Source organism: Strix uralensis, chromosome 3 (assembly GCF_047716275.1).
Source record: "Strix uralensis isolate ZFMK-TIS-50842 chromosome 3, bStrUra1, whole genome shotgun sequence".
Taxonomy (NCBI): Eukaryota; Metazoa; Chordata; class Aves; order Strigiformes; family Strigidae; genus Strix; species Strix uralensis.
In genome coordinates this window covers 42,335,567-42,353,782 of record NC_133974.1, presented here as the reverse complement: position 1 = coordinate 42,353,782, position 18,216 = coordinate 42,335,567, and the positions used below count along the sequence as shown (strand labels likewise).

Sequence of the window (18,216 nt, the reverse complement as noted above, 5' to 3'; positions counted from 1 at the left end):
GCTACATCCTGCATGACTCATCACCAGAAATACCTCCTCAGGTGAAGCAGCAGCGTGCTCGGCAAAGTATGCCTCCTCCTGCAGAGGCAAAGGGAGTGCCAGGACAGCAGCTCAACGCTGAGGACCAAGAGAGAGGTCTCCAGAGGCACAAGAGGCAGCCGGGCATCCAGTCTGACATCCCACCGCCACCTCCAGTTCTGAAGAAACTCCTTGCAACTTCCTTGTGACAACAGCAAGATGTCCTCTGATGTGGCTGCACAGTCCAGCCTGGAAGGAAAGAAATTTATTTGCATGAAACCCCTGTTATGGTTATCCACTGAAAGCAGAATCACAGGCGCTAGAAAGTCAAGACTTGTTACAAACTCAGTATCTCTGTTTGTGAGTAATAATTACCTCAAGGCTTTTACTCTTAATTAGTGGATTTGGGTCTAGTCAGCCACTAGTGTATGTGCAGAAACTCTCATTGATGTTAAAGACTATGTGGAGTAGAACACTCCTTGGAAATAGTAATTTCTCCCCAGGGAAGAGTAGGGTTTTTTTCTTACCCGTCTTCTATTCCTTCCCAAAATCATGACTTCGAATTAAATCTTGCATGATTACTGGTGTCCTGTGACATGTCAGAACTGGGGGACCTAGACTGCTCAGAAATATCTCTGTGCTCTTGAATGGAAAAAGTCTCCTGCCTGTTATTTACTGTCTAGAGCACAAACACTGCTCCATCACATCCGGATTAACCTCCGCGTGCCCTCCTTGCTCTACAGTCCCAGACATTTTCCCGCCCTCAGCCAGTGCTCAAGGAACTTTTTTCTAACCCTCTGGTACATCCCTTGATTTGCACAAGGACAGCCTTGCCAAGGCAGATGCTTTGTCCACACTCTCACGGTTTGCTGCAGATATTTTCACTTTTCTGGATAACTGTAAAGACAGAGGGTTGTTGAAAAAATAGATTACAAACCTTTTGAGCAAGCTGAGCTAAAACAACATTGAGCTTTGTCCACAATTGCCCTCAAACGACTTTTGGAGCTGATTTGCCTGCACTGATTCTTAGTGATAGCGGAATATGGACTGAGGTTTAAATATGTCATTATGGATGTTCTTGCTTTTGGAAGCAGACTCTGGGATCATCCTGACCTGAAGAATCAGGGAAATTGCCAGGTACGACCTTTAGAACACTAAATTTACATTATATGGTAAAATACAATTCTAAATGCAAATTCTAAAACGCTACAAACTGTAAATAATAATAAACATACTAAGTAAAAAATAAAATTGAAAGCAGTAATAGAGCTGATGAAGATCTCAGAAGGTGGTGCTGATTTAAAGACAAAATGGGCAGTGACAAAGCTTTAACCTCGCTGGCTATCTCCGGGACTTGCCGTGGGCTGTATCCGGACTGCCTCTCATGGCACTGAGCTTCAAGACACCAGAAAGCCGGTAGGGTTTTTTGCTCTGGGACTGACAAATTCTGACCTTCTGTAGAACCAATGGAAAGAATTATCTTTAGGCCATTCATCCTATCTGTCTAGCATAGGTGTTGCAATTACTTTTCCCAAATTACTATACGTCAAACCAAAGTCTGGCAACCCCAGCACACAGGCGATACTAACAGTTTACTTCTCTTTTTTTGACAAAGATAAACACCAGAGAAGACCCTGCCTTTTGACTTAGTGACCACAGAACATGTTTTGGACATAGTGCATAAACCTTAATGATTCCTGACCCTCAATTTCTTGACATACAAAGTCAACAGCTCCTTAAATTCCCTTTCTGTTACGTTGTCTGCATCTATTTTTTTAAAGGTCGGTGCCTCCTATTTTTTCCTGCCTTGCTTCCTGACACTGTAATTTTAGTCCCAGCAACAACGCTTTCTTAATTCTTCAATATATTTCAAATATTATATCTCACCAGCTCCTCAAAATATCATGTTGGAGATCTGATGCTTTGTGCATGGCAAATGTTCCTTTGTGGAGCTTTTGATGTGATGTCAAGCCATGCTGCGGAGACATTACATTGTGGATCTTTGATACCACGCACCATGACAATGTCTCCTTCGTAGCCGTCACAGCCACTGACTCAGGGCGTGCTGTTCGTTCTGTCAGTGCTCCTGGAAACGCAATGTACCTGGGGTGTGTTAGAATCTGGTTGCGAAAAGACATATGGTGCTTGTAGTATAATCATTAATCAACTGTGAGTTTCTTAATCACTGCAAAGAAAATGATGCAATTTCATGAATTCTATCCACACGACCCAGGAGAATATGTGGATAATTATCAATAATGGCTTAGATCTATGCGCAGGACCAGGGCTTATCCAGGAAAGCTGATCTTCTTCACCCAAATGCTGCAGGGTAAAATGTACTTTGGGAGGAAATGACAATTTCCTCAATTAAAAACCGTAAGATTTGTCCTTATTTTTCCTTTTTCAGTCCTTCATTACCACTGTAAAGATCAAGTTGCCTAAGATCCACTAACATGTTGCTCATTCATAGAGACTTCAAGTCAGCGCGGTTGAAGCCGAGGCTGAAACAGAAGTTGTTCTGTGCAGTGCTTTCATCTCTTTCCGTAGCACTTTAAATTAGGAATTACCTATCACCAGGAAAAAGCAATTTCTTTTTATAAATACGTGATTGAAATACCTTGCAATACACAGAGCTCTCCAACAAGTGGCACTATTAAGACTATTCAAGTTACGAGATTGATATGCAAATGAGATCTCAGAAAGGGATGTTGGGACATGTATTACAATATTGGATTCTATTTAAAATCTTTTAAATTTACATATGAAATATGATTGAAATAGATATTCATAATTCAGATATTCTGGAAAGTTTTGTGTTACCCATAAAGAAAAGATTGAAAAGTGGGTCAAGTGCTATAAGCTCAACCAGGCAGTCCTCTCTAAAGGGATGAAGTCACGGCAGTGTGGAGAAACCACCTAATTAAGACATTAGTAAAGGTAACATGTAACCAGGAAATCTGTCCACAGAGTTGAGCTAATACCAGTTTGAATGTGTGGATGTAGCCTTTTCTCAAGGATAGCGTTGCAGCACTCATGGCAAGTTATCCCTCAAGTATTCATGGGATAACTTCGAAATTGTACCTCTTCACATTTATTCTTATCTTATTTTGTTGTTGTTGCTTGACAAATTGTGGATCATTTTGAGATTCATATTTGTCTGGAATATATGTTTGGCTGTACTTCAAGAAAAATGGTCCAGAAATAGTTACATATACAAAAATTGAGGCATGGAGATAGTTGATTGCAATGGAAACAGGATCAGACTGGATTTGTTGCTGGAATATAAGCAGTTTGGGAATGAACTGTGAAGCCAATGCATTAAGATGTAAAACACACAAAATAAAAATAGCATTTTTAAACAGTAGGTTTCATTTGGTTAGTGTAATATTTCTTCTGTCTTTGAAAATCAACTCTGTCAGTTTTTCCCCAGTGTTCTAGTGTTGTATAGAGATATAACGACCATAATAAAATCATGATCTGAATGATACACAGGAATCTGAACTCTGTCTTCCATTATGAGTTGGTCACAAAATTATTAATAGTATGTGGGTACCAAAAGCTGCATGGATGTGCTTGGTGAGTTTTCAAAAAGCCTATGTGCCCAATCCCTGCTTGGCTCTAGCTTCTTTCATTCCGTGGTGATCTCCGTCCTGCGCAGAGTGACCTGGTTCACACTGATGTCACTGTAAATTTTATCACAGGGTAAACAGAATAATAAAATCTAAAACGGACATTTTCACTTTACGCTTCCTTTAAGCCAAATAGTAACATTCATTTTAAAACGTCAGCCAGTAAGATAAATGGCAATTATTGTGCCTTTCAGAAATGTGCGCTGTGGGCAGAGGTGTGTACAGAGTGCTTTGTTAAGTTTTCTGTTTGGCTGGCTTTGACTACCTGGAGCCGTATCTCCTGTAGTGTGTTGTAAATAACAGAATATGTGCACTTTGAATGCAGTGGCATAATATGCACGTAGCGTGCTAGCTAAAGCATTACAAATGCTGCATGGCTTATTTTTATCTCTCTGTCCTTCTCAATACAGTATTTTTATCTCTCACGCCAATACAAAATTATTTTTGTATCTCTAGGAAAAACAAGGCAACAAGGAGACTCAGTCCTGCTAGCGTTTAAACACATGACAAGTCCCCTTACACACTGTGGGACTTTACACGTGCTTAACACCATATATGTCTGCAGAACCAGAACCTAAACAGCACTTGTGAGCAAGGCTTTATATGAACATTACTTGGAAAGGGAAAGTGAAGTTTATGAGTCAAATTCTCCAGTGGGGTGCTATTCTACAGCCACACGTAGCTAGGAAAAGTTGGGGGAAAATGCTACTGGACTAAAATGCTTTTCACTTTACACAAGTGGACAACCGTACAAAATGCAAGCCAGGGTAGAACTGTGCTTTTGAAAAGTGACAATATATTTGTCATGACATACGAAGAGTTGTTTTTGTGTTGGCACACAATATTTGCATAGTTTTCTGTAGTTTAGTAGACTTTGAAAACGCAGGTAGCCTGATGGAGCAGCTACAATTTCAGGAGAAGACATCAGTGAAATAACTTCACAGAAATTGCTCCTCTCCAAAAGATACGGAAAACACTATATATCACCTGTCTGTACTGAAAGAGGGGAATGGATGATGAGAAGTACAGTAAAAACTGTCATAAACACAGAAAAAATAACAAACATGAATATGTTAATTACTGAATGTGCTTTTGTTAGCAGTAGGTCAGCATCATTCTTTATTGACACTTACTGCAACTGCAATTTCTTTTTCAAGACCACTGACCCAGGAAAATGTAACCCTCTAGTTATCCAACGCCCTTTAATTAGAGATGTCTCCAGAGATAATCTCACTCACAGCCCCTATTGTGAATCATTTATTTTCTAACTTTCCTTTTTATCAGCCATCTTTCATCTTTATGTTTTTCCGTCCTAGCCTGGCTAAGTAACGCGGGCTTGTGGAACACAGTTTATTCATTTACCAGCTCTCCCAATTGCATTTCATGGCTCATGACATTTGGGGTCTTCGCTCAGAAGCGCTGCTGGCTGCTGGCCCCAAGATAATTTGCAGGAATCAAAGCTTTCTGCTTGGTGAAAGGGACCATGGTGCCAAGCCTCGGGGTGGGAAAGGGCTGGGAAACGGGCACCTTACACCCGCTGAGGCAAGGCGAGGCAAAGAACAAGCAACTCTCGTGTGTTGGGAACACTTGATGGGGTTTTGTTTTTGTTTTTAGTCTGGGCAGCACTTATCTATTCTTGTGATGTTTGGCAGGGCTGACTCATGACTGTTGGACGCTTGCGGTCGGCAATATAAGTAGGATGAGGTTTCTCCGGGGGCGGAGCGCAGTAAATATCACCAGGATCAACACCGAGGCTCCGCCAGCAGCGAGCGGTGACCCGGTGGGTATTTTTCGCCCTTGCCCATCGCACTCTGCCCACCGCCAGGCCCCGGTCTCCCCCAGGCGCGCCGCCCCGGGGAGGTGCACACCACACCTGGCCGTGGCCAGCGCGGCGGGGACGGGACGGGATGGGGCGGGGCGGGACGGGACGGGACGGGACTGGGGCGACCAGACCTCCTCGGGCCGCCGCCATGGCGGCCCACGCGCCGGCCCCGCGCCCGCTCGCGGCGGACTACGGCTCCCAGAGCCCCCTGCGGCCCGCGGCGCGAGCCCCAGCACGGGGTCCGGCGGCGGCCGCGCGCGCAGACACACGCGCACACCCCCGCGGGAAGAGCGGGAGGGAGGGAGGGAGTGGGGCCGCCCTGCGCATGCGCCGCCCGATCCCCGCCGGAGGGGAGGGGCGGGGCGGGGCGGGATGGGATGTCAGCGGCGCCGCTATTCGCGGAGCGGCCGTACGCCGCTTTCTGTGCGTAGGGGCCCGGGCGGGCGAGGGAGCGGGCGCTGCGCCGTTGGCGTAGCGTTATTGTGAATGGAGCGGGCGGCGGGGCGGGGAGGATGATGTCAGCCTGCGAATGTCAACAATGTAGCGATTGAGGGGCGGGGGCGGCGCTGGGCCGGGGCGCGCGAGGCGGCGGCGGGCGCGGGCAGGCGGCAGAGCCGGGCAGCAGCGGCCGCGGCAGCAGCGCAGCGCCGCCTTCCCTCCTCCGCCGGGCTGCCTCCGCCGCCGGCCCCGGGTGCCGCTCCGGCAGCGACACAGCCGCCGCGGTGCCGCTCCCCCCCCCCCCCCCCCCCGCCTCCCTCCCTCCCTCCCTCCCACCCTCCCTCCGCTGCGGCTTTCTCTCCTCCTCCGGCCCCCCTGCCAGCCCCCTCCCTCTCTCCCTCCCTCCCTCCCTTCCCCCTTTATTTTTCTCCGCAAGACTTTGGCTCTGGAAGCAGCTGGTTCAAAGCAATCGCCATGTGATGAGCGTCTGGGTCGGGTTTTTTTTTTTCATTTGGGGGGGGAGGGTGCAGGTTTCTGACCGCAGGGAAATATTAATAAGAATTTCCGAAACAACAGCAGCAGCAACAAGAGCAACCCCCCCCCTCCCCAAACCTCCTCAGCCGTAACAGCTCCCCCACCCCCCCCCACCCCCCCCGGGCCCGCTCCACCCCGCCCCACAGCCTCCCCCCCCTCCCCCTTCCCCCCCTCCCCCCCCCCCCCCCCGGCTGCAGTGAGAGGGCGACCCCCGAAAGTTGCGCGGAGGCGAGGTGAGTGCGCCAGTTCCGCGGCTCGGCAGCCCCGCTGGGGACGGGGGAGGGGGGCGAAGTTTGGGGGGGGGGGGCAGGCTGGCCGGGGACGCGGGGGGCCGGGGGTGGGTAGCAGGGTGTTTTTTCTCCTCCTCCTCCTCCTCCCCGAGCAGCTGTTGCGCGGGGTGAGGCGGGGGGCTGCACCCCCGCCCCCGGCGCGGCCGCGGGCTTTGCAGGAGCGCTTATTGCTTATTCCTTAAAGTGGGAAACACGCGCGTTGCGTAACGGGGAGTGCGCGGCGGGCGCCGAAGTGTGCGGGTGCCCCTGTGCGCGCTCCCCCGCGCACCGCTCCGCGCACCGCCGGCGGGCCGCGAGCCCCGGGGCAGCCCCCTGCGCCAAGGGCCGTCCCGCCGCCGCCACCACCTGCAGCCGCTCGGGGCAAGCGGGCACCGCGCCGCACCCCCGGGCGCCCGCCGTCCCCCCTGGGGGTGTGTGCATGTGTCCGTCCGTCCCCCCTTCCCCCCCCCCCGCCCCCCGTTTTTGTAGGTTTGGAGAGAGATGTGAACTCCGATAACAGTTTCTTGGATCATTAAAACGTAGCGTGTAGGCAAGGCAGCGCGCCGCGAAGACGCTGGCTGTCATGAACGACGCTAAGTGTGAAATCATGCCTCTCCTTTTGTGGAGCAGGCTATTTTTGTAATGCAGCGGGTGTCTTGCTTAAAACGCTTCAGTTATCGTGAGATCATTGTGCCCTTGCTGCTGAAGCCCCGGCAGCTCCGGAGTAAACCCCGTTTCATTCTCCAGTAATAAACGTGAGGCAAGGGATGACATCTTCCTAGAAATACTCTATAGGATGTTTGAAAGATTGGGAAATTGCAGTGTTCCTGTTTGCTCTAGTTGAAGCCATGTCAGTGTTTTCGTGATGAAAGCTCATTTTCAGAGACTTTGGAACTGTCGCTAAACTTGTGCATAATTTAATTCGGTATTCTGGGGCTCGAGCTAGAAACAAGTCGTTTTTTTCAGGCTGGGAATTGTCCGAGATTCTGCTGTAGATGGTGGAATGCTCCGCAGTTTGAAGAGGGTGGTGGTGCTTGGGTAAATTGACTTCTTCAGGTATGTAAATACCGAAATTTAAGATAATTGTATTTGATGAGAAGGATAGAATAAAATGATAAGCTTGGCTGTTAAACTGTTGTCTACGGGGCTGTTGTAGCAATGGCCTGAGACTGGTGTTTTAGGAGTCTTTACATCTGACAGATAGAAATAAAATTCCACTTCAGATGTGGGCTTGTTCTTTCAAAAGCCTGTTGTTGCCTTTTGTATCCACCCGCCTGCCCCGGTCACTGGGATCTGGGCATTTGTGCAGCAAAATGGATCGGTGTTGTACTTCCCTGCAGTGTATTGAACCTGTGCTTTCAGCATCGTTTTTCACATTTGACCCTCCAGCTTCAAAGGCTGTTCTGAAGGTGCTCTGCAAGAAATGGAAGGAAGCCGTGAGTAATTGGAAAAGTAGAGGATTGAAAAATCAGGGTCATGGGTCTAGTTTTCCTGTTAGTTTGCTCTGTAACACTGAACGAGCCGTTCAAACAAATGTACGCCAGTACACTGAGCTGTCAAGTGGGCAAGAAAGGTCCCTAGTGATTTTGGAGATAGGGTGGTTGTCAGGATATTTAGAGATCTTTTGCAGAAATGCTCCACAGAAGCAGAGTGTGCATTTCTGGGTAATGCTGGGCAACTCTGCTGTGTAATTTGTGCTTCAACAACTAAATATTTTGAGAACTTTTGCAATTGTGAGGATTGGATGGGAAAGGAGCACACAGAAGGTGCACGGCTGATGCACGTGCTGACAGATCCCAACTGGTTAATCATCAGCAATTGTTTATGCCCAGATATCTCACACTGGCGAGCAGTGCTAGAACAGGTATCCCTAGTCCTTTTCTGACCCGGAGGCATATCTTGAACATGTCTTGGTATTAATGTCGTGCAGAGTGGCAGGATGCGCTGGTGATGTAGGTGGGAAGCGCTCCTCTCCTTCCCTCTTAGCTTTCTGTCGTTCATTTTGCAGCAAGGAAACATTGTCTGTTAGCTCTTCTGTGCTGGGCATGAAGGAAAGTTAGAGATAGCACCTGAGTTGCTAGCTGAGAATAACGGTCCAAATCCTAATAAACAGGCACTGACATGACGCGCCTAATATGAGGAGGTTCTGGTAAATCTTCAACATTGTAGAAAGCCTCAGAGACTCATTGAAATTAATGAGTTTAATAAAATCCCCGTACTGTATAGTAGACTTGCGTATCTCTTTCTGTGTGCACGTAATTAATGACAAAGAGAGCTGAAAATAAAACCCTGTATGGATAATCTGTAGTGTGGAATATGTGACAGAAGTTGCTTGCCTTTGCTTATTTTAAAACTTTCATTGCTTGATTTTCTGTTCTGAAGTGCGATAGCTATCTTTCTTAACAGGCTGCAGTGTGATTGCCAATTAGTTATTTTCCTTAAGGTTTTCTCTAAAATATCGCCAGCCATGAAAAAAAAAAAAATCAGCGATCACTTTTTTTTGTTTTAAAAATCCAAGAAGAATAAAAAGAGATGTTTTCTTATTGTGTGCCTGTGATACTCTTTTTGGTGAGGACTTCACATACGCACAGATAAAGAGGAGTCCTCTTAAAGCGTAGCTAAGAGACATTTATGGCACTAAGCTGAAAAATGAGATATGTAACATTAATATATGTGAAGTAATCATTTTGATAGTAATGACATTTTTATGTAATAAACTGTTGGTGTAAATTGAATAGCGTTTATTGTGTGATGTGAACAGAGTCTCTTGTGATTTTAATTTAGGTAGTATGAACATCGTTTATATATTCAAATCAAAATGTACGTGCTGTTTTACTCAAAGGAATGCTCTTTGAATGGCTTCTCAGTTTACAAGTTGCATGAACATACCTGTAGTGTTTAGCACATCTGACTTACATTTGAAGGCGTGCACGCTTCCTTCTTTTACCTCTGGGTCTGAATTTCCAGCCCATCTCATTTTCGGTGTGATGGTCGTGTATTAGTGGTTTCTGGGTTGAACTATGTTAGGGGAAATACACTGGTCATTTCATTAATGTGTTGAAAAAAATTTGGATTTAAACTTAAAGCTTTCTCTAAGTCCGAGTTAGTCCTGCTGTTTTCAGTGTTCCTCCTGACTACAGACGCTTTAAGAGAATGTAGAAGAGAGTCTTTCTGACATTGCCGTTCTTTACTGATATTTGAGCAGGTGCCTAAATGATTTTGTTGTAGTAGCTGAATGGGCAGTAGATTTCTAACCCCAGTAACTCCCTAAGGTTTTCCAGAATAGTGCTCAAACTACTTATTCAGTTTTTTTCAAAAAGTGGTCATCATTCCTTTACATTCAGCCAAAAGACATTAACCTTGGCAGCTGCCTGAATATTACGCATTCATTTGAAGCTTGCTTCAAGAAGATGTAAAATGTATGAATATAGCCAGCTGAGTTGCAATGTGTTCATTTTGCTTTTTAGTTAGGCAGAAACATCTTTGTAGTGGATTGAAAAGAGCAGTACTTACTGCGCCACTCTTGGACTATGAATTATAATTTTAAAGGAGGCAAGCAGTGGAATGCATACAAATGCCTTTATGGCCAGTGATGGACTCAAAGCTCCTGAGTTACTAGAACTAATAGTATTGATCAAAGAGCAACCACATGTTCAGAACAGGTAAATAAAAAGAAATGAGGGAGTAAGTTCAGGAAAACCTTTATGCTAGAAGTTTACATGTACGGCAGAACTTTGATCCATCAAAAATCGGGCTGGGAAGACTCCTCTGCTTGATTGTATTGATCTTTATGCAGAAAGAGCCACAGCAACAACCTGAAGAACACCAGCTGTGCTGCACTGGCATCTCAGCAGATCGATAGCTGTGTCCCTGTTTGGCTTGAAACAGGTTGCCTGCAAAGAGCTCCTAATGTGGTGGGGGCTGAACTGCAGCTCCTGCGTGCAGCCCCTCCATGCATAACCCCTCATCCCTCCCAGATCTCCTCTGCCTCTGCTTCCCCTTTGCTGTTTACACCTGCTTGGTGCAAACCTCCCCTCAAGAGCAAGTGGGGACACTTTAGATTCAGTGCCTCAAAGGAAGAAGAGAAGGAGGTGGTGGTGGCTGCAGGGACAAGAGGCACCGGCACCTGAGGTACACCCTTTTCTTCTTTTTAGTGTGAAAGGAGACCTGAAAGGGTCGGATCCTCCCAGATTTATTCCCAAGACCTACAATTTGCATACAACTTTCTCTGCTTTTATATCGACTGAACAGATGTTTGAAAAGCTTTTAGGAACGAAAAACCTGGGAATTTCCACTTTATCACTAGTAGTAGAAATGGAAGCTGGAAGCTTATGTTTTTGCTCCTGAGCTTTGAAAACATTCAGCCCGGCTGTGATGGGTAGGTGGGTTTTGGTGCATAGGTTCAAAAGGAGTCTCCTTGCTAAGAAAAACAGGAACTGTTTACTGCTTGTCACCGTGCAGGGTTTCTGGGCTGTGGAGCAGCAATTTTGTTTTTTGAAAAGAGGAGAAGCAGTTACGTTTGTTTAAATAAACAAAATGACCCTTGAGACTTAATTATAGCTACTTATTATAGCTGACATCCACTAGGGTTTCTTCTTTTCTTTATTAGTGATCGCTTTAAAATTTAAACCTGAACTAGGAAAACAGGAACTGTAGGTGTGGAGGTTTTCCTTTACCCCGATTTGCATGCAGCCTGTTTTTTATTTAGCGGGTAGGTGTGTTCAGTGTATGTGAGAGCAATTGAACATGTCAGCAGTTTCCTACAAGCTGCTCTTGCTGACTCACGTGTCTGGTGCAGCTTGGAGCTACCCTCGCTATAAACTATCCACAATAGGAGGCGCAGGCAGAGAGGCGGTCAGTGCTGAGCCGTTGTTCAAAGGTTATTTTCAGTTCTCCGGTCACTGCTTTGCTGTGGTTTTCTTCCCCAGTAATATCAAAATCCACTATGTCATTTTGCCAGGCTGCTGTTCTGCTGGGTGCACAGCATAAAGCAGAAATTCGTTACACCGCTGTGGAAGTTGTGCTCCAAGTGCATCTAGGTGTTACGGATGTTCAGCAGGACTAAACCTCTGGGGCTTATTTTGTTTCTTTTTTGTGAATGGGACATTTAAAAAAAAAAAAAATAATCCCCTCAAGCATTGTTCCCAATTTGGATGTGGCAAGTCCAGCGTATGAATTGTATTTTCCCTTGCCAATTGCAAGCTGTACAGTCTCCTACCCTCCACTCCTTTTTATGGGAGAAATCTTTAAAGCCAGCAAGGAATTCTGATTAAACTTTAAAAATCTGGGTTTAGCTATCTTTAATTTTCAGAATTTTGCTATTTCTTAATCTGGTTTTTATCTCCTATGTGGCAGTATTGCTGGCTGTTAACATGAAAGGATTCCTTCATTTGCATCAAGATAAAAACTTACACTCTTCTACAACTGCTGCTTTATTTACAGACTCTATTCTGATTACTCATAAGGATCCTAAAACGATAGCTTCTGCTGACTGATGATTTTTTAACTGATCTTCTTGTTGTGGTTTTTATCTTCCCTCCTTTCTTTTTCCCTTCTTAGTCCATCACAAAAGCCTTTGCAGAAGCAGAGTGAATTATCCATCTGCAGTTGTGGATTTTCTGATACAGGGTTTAGATTCATAGTTGTCTTTTGTGTATTTTTCTTCTTTTTGTGGAATGGAGTGAAAAATAAGCAATCTCTAAATGTGTGATTAAAAAAAATCAGCTGGTATAAAATAGGTTTTAATAACAATAAGGTGAGTTCTTGTCACTTGTTTTGTTTTTAGTCAACTACTTCGACCAGTAATGAATAGAAAACCACATTGAGAGCTTTGTAACACATGAAGAAAATGGGTGTTCTTGGTTTCCGCCAATACAAATGACTCATCAGTATCAGTAGGGTTTCTACTTCTAATAATAAAACTGTGGAAGACCTTTAAAACGTGTGGTTTTGGCCCCTAGGCTTAGTGAAAGGTTGGAAAATATTACTTTGAGCTTTTTTTATTTTTTAACTTATGGAAGCTTTAGTGATTTGATGTGCAACAGTGAAAGATCTCATACCCTCAAAAAAAACGTAATTGTACCACTGCTTGTGGTGCTAAAATCTTCCCCTCTCCTGTCTCCTCAGTGTTTCACGTTTCACCGCAGTGAGTATTGCCGACGCTTAGCCTCGATGTCAGAGTTGCACATCTGGAAAATATAATCTATTTATGTCGAGTGGGGGAAGACTTGGCACGCTGCTTCGTCTTGCCGAGCTGCTGTTATCCACCTCTCTTCCACTCCAGTAGAGAGAGGACAGTAAGATTGCTGAGTGACCTGTGTTGCTGTTTGAGCTGGGGTCAGAGGATCTGGAGAGGAAAGTAAACATAAAATAGGAGTTGAAGAATAAACGACAACTGCAGGATGTGTCTGTCATTATCTAGGAGGAAATGCACATCTTCCAGTACTGAAAGTGATACTGAAAAAAGGGCAAATCAGAAAGTGATCTATTAAATTCTTCTCTTTCTCTCTCTTTTTTTAAAGTAATAGTTTTCAAATGTGCTGACATCCTTTTAGCTGTTTACCTATGAGGCTGAAATCTTTTTGTAAAGACTCTGCCCCATATTCAGTGCAATGAAGCAACCCCTGACACATAATGCATTTTGTTTGAAACCATACCTTGTAGAATGCAAGGTTATTTTGTTTTCACAGAAGCAGAACATGCCCTCCATGCTGTTAAGAGTATATCAAATTTTAATTCTTCTATGCAAGGTATTCTACTTTTGATGATAGTCCAATCAGTGTCGCCTGATCTGCTGCATTAATGTATAGTGTTGCTGCCTGCTTTCAAATTTCCTGTTTTTGTAAGATTTAAAGAGTATAAATGAGGCAGAGCTAGTCTTTTCTTCCCTGTTGGAGTGAAAATTCCAACATTTATGAAACCTCCATGTTTACTTTCTCTGTTTCTGCAATATTTATACTAGTACGTTATTCCTTATAAGGATGTGATGGTTCTTTGTTTCTTATTATTCTATTTTAAAAGCAGAGTGTGCTTTTTACAAAATCCATTCTGTGGCAGATCCTCAGTAAATCTAAACCTATCCCAGCTCCCTTGGTGTCAGTGAGCATCTTTTACCACTAAATATTTAAATATATTTATGTAGTTAATTTGGATTGTGCTGAAATACCTTGGATGTATTTGCTAGTTTCATGTATAACCAGACTGTGATGGAGAATCTTTGTCTTGTAGGTTCTTACTGGGAGAGGCGCACTAAAAATAGAGGCGCAGAAGCCTGTGGATATATAACTTTGAAACGTGAAAATCCAGTTGTTTGTTACATGGCAACAATAAGAGAGATTTTACTATTTTCAGATCGGTATAGCAGAAAAGGCCAACTTCAGGGATTTATTTATGGACAGTTCTTACTGAAGTTCACAGAAGGATAGTCAGTAAAATACTGCAAAATACAGTGTCAGTGGTTATTCAGAGTTCAAGAGGACATAGATTCAGCGCTCTGATTTCAGCTTGTCTTTAGAAAATCTTGCCATCAGAAGTGTCGTGAGGGTTGGATCATGACGAATGAATAACGCATCTAAATCTCATCCATGTTCTGAGCTCTGCTGACTCGGAAACGGGTCTTCTGTCCAAAATCACTGAGGGCTGGACCTGTGAAGGGCAACAGACACTCGCTACTGAGTTTTGAGACTGATTCTGCTGTGCATCATCTCCTCCTCTTTCCTTGTGCTTGTCCTGGCACCTGTCTCATCCCACAGTGGGCCAGCCCTAAGAGCTAAATTGGCAGAAGATTATTCACTGGATGTGTAGGGTTAGTTTTCTACTGGTTGAGTTTACTGCAGCATCTGTCAAGGACCTGGGTAAAGGATGAAGTGATACCAAAATTTGTTAAAAGACCTAGAGCTGACCATGGGATGCCTGGCCACCAAAGCACAATGGCCATCACACTATCATAGCACCACAGCCCATCTTCTGAAGGTCACTCTTGCCTTGCTTTTTCAATGTGGTGTTACTGCAGAAAACCATTAGCAACCTGTGCCCAGCCTAACCTGTAGCTTGGCAGTAAGAGCTTGCTGCCAGGGCATGAGAGGTTTGGGCCATTTCATTCTGGCTTGTGTATGCAACAGACAATTGAGAGAAAAGTTAGAGGAAAAGACAACTCAGTAAAGCAAGTCTTCTATGTTAACAAAATGCAAAAGTACTATATTTTGCAAATATTCAAATAACTGTTGTTATTTATACCTGATTCTGGTTGCTCCTGGTCTGATGTGACCTGGTTGTGTCACCTCTCTCCCAGCTGTGATAAGCTCTTGTGAATTTAGATTTTAAACCTAAGTTACAGCTGAGGAGATGAACAGACCAGGTGACCGTGGAGAGTTCTTTGAACCAGGTGGTTCTGCAATCCTAGACCCTCAGGTCTTCCTTGCAACCTTTTATCACTCTGGGGATGATGGCAAGCATGTGCACTTAGAGATGTTGAGTAACGGGTTCGGCAGATGATCAGAGCAGCCCTGATCAACTTGAATTCGGTCGGGTGAAGGAGGGAGTCAAATCTCTTCCTTTGTAATGAGAGGGTGAAGTTGGGAGTTGGTAACCTGTCATTCTGCTGGGTGCAGCACCGGAGGTTCTCCTTGGCCATGCGCTTGTTGGACTTTGCTGAGGTATGTCAGTGAGCTAACCTGAATGTAAAACTCATGGTAAATTATAAAATTGTTGCATAATTTGTCATAGCTGGAAGTTTAGGGACAGTGCAAATATAAGCACTCTGCAAGGAAATTTTTTGTTTGTCTTTTCCCCCTTCTTGTTCCTCTTCATTTGTCTTATTATTAGACTAAAAGTAGAGTCAGTGATTCATTCAGTAATCTGTTTCTTGGACAGTTAGTCATCTGCCAATTTGTGTTAACTTTCCACTTTGTTCAGAAAGTGAGTAATGCTTAATGCACTAACCACCAAATTCCAAGCTTAAAAAGCTGTGAGCATCATTCGAATAGTCTCCAAACTTTCTCTTCAAAATTTTTACCATTCCTTAAGATCAAAGCAAGTAAGGTCTGGCATGCAGTGTGGTACAGCTACAGTCCAATTGTTTTGTCTAGCCCCAGTTATTAAAGCAAAACACAAGGTTGCAAATGTAATCCACAAGCTCTGTTGTTCACCAAACCATGTATTGCTTAATCAGTGTAATGCTTTTTGTTTTTCTTCGCAGCTCCTACTTTCAAGGGATAAATATTGCCTCCTTATTTCCCTCCCTCCCTCCCTGCCCAGACTGCCATGACTTTTGTTAATTTATATTGTTCCCTACCTCAACAATTTGTGATGCTATCAAGACTAATTTAGTGAAAATAGCTTGCAAGGAAAGCTGGAATTGGTATTAGTTGCCTGCTGCAAATATTTCTGGTGCTTTCTGTGATTCTTTTTGGTGGAAAAAAAAAATGATTTTGCTGTTGAAGCATTATCTATATAGAACTTGAAGCTATAAAGCCTTCCTATAGCGATCAGGTAGATATTTTGATCTCAAGGTGATGCCAGTCATTTCTGAAGATGAACGTAGTACTTGTTTGAATCACTTGAGAATTTTTTAACTAGTTTTCTTTCTTATGAAAACTGGAGTAGCGTAGAGTTACAAGGTCAGTAATGTCACAAGAGAACTTTATAGGACCAAAGTCTTTACAGTCTGCTCTAAAATAACATGAAAGGGCTGACTACCATGCTCAGCAGCAAAGGAATTCAAAGTACAGGAGAGACTTGAGTGCTACGGGGAGGGTGTGTGTGCACAGCAGGTAGGGTGAGGTGGGGGTGATAAACATGGGTACCAAAAGTGGTTTGCTTGGCCCCACACTTTCCTTGTTCCTTCTGCAGGCACCTGTCATCTTCCCCACCTTCCTCTGCAACTTCAGTCCATTTCTAGCATCAAAGTCGTCATCTCTGTGTGTGATTACCCCGTGGTGCAGATGGTTTTAGGGTGCCCCTGGTGCCACAGTTCTGTAAATGGGGAGTGCAAAAGCCAGTGGATGGGAAGGAATAGCCTTTGGTTTTAGGGTCTGGAGGCAGCCTGTGGCTGCCTCCTGCTGCAGCGTAACGGGGTCAGAGCAGAAGTCTGTCGTGCTCTACTGTTGTCAGAGTAAGAAGGAAGATGATTTGGTCTTTAGGAAAATGGGGAAATGGATCTTCCCCTACATTCCTAGAATCCGGTTCTAGAATGTGTAAATACCCAAAATGTCCTGATGTCCGTGTTTCAGTGTGAAGAATTATGGCTTCTGAAAGGTTTTTTCCTTGCAGTCTGACTTTGCACACCAGCGAGTTTGAATAGTTTGGTTAAGCTTTGGACAAACAACATACTGGGTATGCTAATTTGAACACCAGCCTTTGAGATTTGCCCATCCTGATGACATGCAGATTTTCCAACATCAGCAGTGTTAGTTAATGCACTTGCCTCTTCAGACTGATTGCAACTATCATACTTCAAAAATTACTTGTTTCTGGCTCAGTCTTAGGTTCAGCTGTTGAGCTTTACTTTTCAGGAGCGATGCTGGATCAGAATTTGAAAATTTCTTGGATATATCTCCTTCTCAGTTGGCTCAAGTGTGAGCGGAGCTTTCACCTGCTTTTGGTTGAAAGGCATCCAGGAGCCAACCTGTACGGGTGCTGCTCCCCTGCATGATTTCAAAGAAAAAAATGCAACCACGTGGGATTGCATATGGAGGGACCCAAAAGCTCTACCAGAATAGCCCAAGAAACTCTCTCTGTAAGATTAGCATATTATGAAATTGTTCCCTTGTTTTCCAAAATCAAAATTTTGACCTTTCTAGAAGGCATTGAACCAACAGAGGCGGCTCTGCTGCCTGCTGCAGCCCCATGCGTCAGTGGTGCAGGTGGTTGCACCTGCAGCTCTCCTGCACTCAACGGAGAGGGAGCTGCTGATGGGCACCCAGTCAGTGGAGCCATCAGCTGCCAAACCCCCTCTGCTCTCCCCCACTCCACACAGGATGTCTGTGCCCACACCAGTGTTGCTTTTAGCTTTTAGATTTAAACCTTCAGAGCATTATGAAGAAGCTTGCCTCCTTGCTAGTTTTGTGGAGGGGAGAGAAGAGCAAGGGCTGAGGTTGGTGGTGCAACTATCAGTTGGGTTTGGTGCGCTCCCTGTGTGTGTGACTTGTCACTGCCTGAAGTTGGTTTGGGTTTTGTTGGGGTTTTTTTTGTTGTTAAGGACGTAATCTGCCCGGAGGTGAGAATTGCTGCTGTTTTGTTGGATTATGAGTAAACCAAAACTGTGAGGAATGCCTTTGCTTCCAGCCTTTTGCTCCTGACCTCCGGCAGTGCTGGGTAACAGACCTTGAGTGTTGAACTGAGGCTGGAGGAGACTGGCACCTGCCTTTCACACGGCTGTGCACCGTTTGGGGGATTGCTTAATTTCTGGGTTTGGGACTTCAGGTTTCAGGTCACCTGGTTGGGGCAGAGGAGGCTGCAGGATTTATGTCCATACTTGGTCTAACACCTGGCACAGTTGCTGCTTTAA

General features: G+C 44.8%; 1 protein-coding gene across 5 annotated transcripts in view; it reads left to right on the top strand.

The window, feature by feature from the left end:
- The first annotated feature begins 6,191 nt into the window (after nucleotides 1–6,191).
- Nucleotides 6,192–18,216, top strand: part of BACH2 (BTB domain and CNC homolog 2) — a 193,751-nt gene continuing 181,726 nt past the window's right edge. For 3 of the 5 annotated variants that reach the window (XM_074862085.1, XM_074862081.1, XM_074862084.1), the window contains exon 1: nucleotides 6,192–6,674. The gene's annotated coding sequence lies outside the window, so the exon portion shown is untranslated. Of the gene's footprint in view, nucleotides 6,675–7,676; nucleotides 7,767–18,216 lie in introns of all 5 variants that reach the window. The other 2 variants (XM_074862082.1, XM_074862083.1) reach the window with 1 other exon arrangement.